Raw genomic sequence first — 537 nt, 5'->3', positions numbered from 1 at the left:
GAGACGGCTGTGAGGAACGCTAAGCCGCTCCGCGGTGGGGAAGCTGCCGATTGGCTGACGCTCCCATGACACGGAGGAGCCAGCCAATAGGCAGCTGGCCGAGGTTTTAAAAGGGGGAGCGCGGCGGGACGTGGACACTCCCCCCCACGGTCAGCGCCGGTACCGGTACGTGCCACCGCCCTTTAATTAACAACGCTTCATCAATTAAGCGGTTGCTATCCTTCCCCTGCGGAATATAAGGTCCCATAGACAACCTCCCGCAGCACGAAGGGCCAGCTTCCCCCAGCTGAACGAGCTTCAGCTCCATCCCCTGCTTCATCTTGTCACCCTCTCCCAAAAAAGGCAAAGCAAAGACTCCTCCGGTCACCAAGACCTGTGCCAGTGCTTTTTCGGACAAGAAGAGCTGTTTGCATTCTAAAAAAAGCAGAGTTACCATTAAAGTACAGAAAGGCTGCGAGAGTCACATACCAGTCAAGCTTTTCTCCCTCACAGTTCTTAAAATGGCCCATGCAGCACGAGGCAGCTTTAAAATGTGAC

The sequence above is a fragment of the Columba livia genome, chromosome 11, assembly GCF_036013475.1.
Source record: "Columba livia isolate bColLiv1 breed racing homer chromosome 11, bColLiv1.pat.W.v2, whole genome shotgun sequence".
In the NCBI taxonomy this organism is placed as follows: Eukaryota; Metazoa; Chordata; class Aves; order Columbiformes; family Columbidae; genus Columba; species Columba livia.
Note: the sequence above shows the minus strand (reverse complement) of the source record.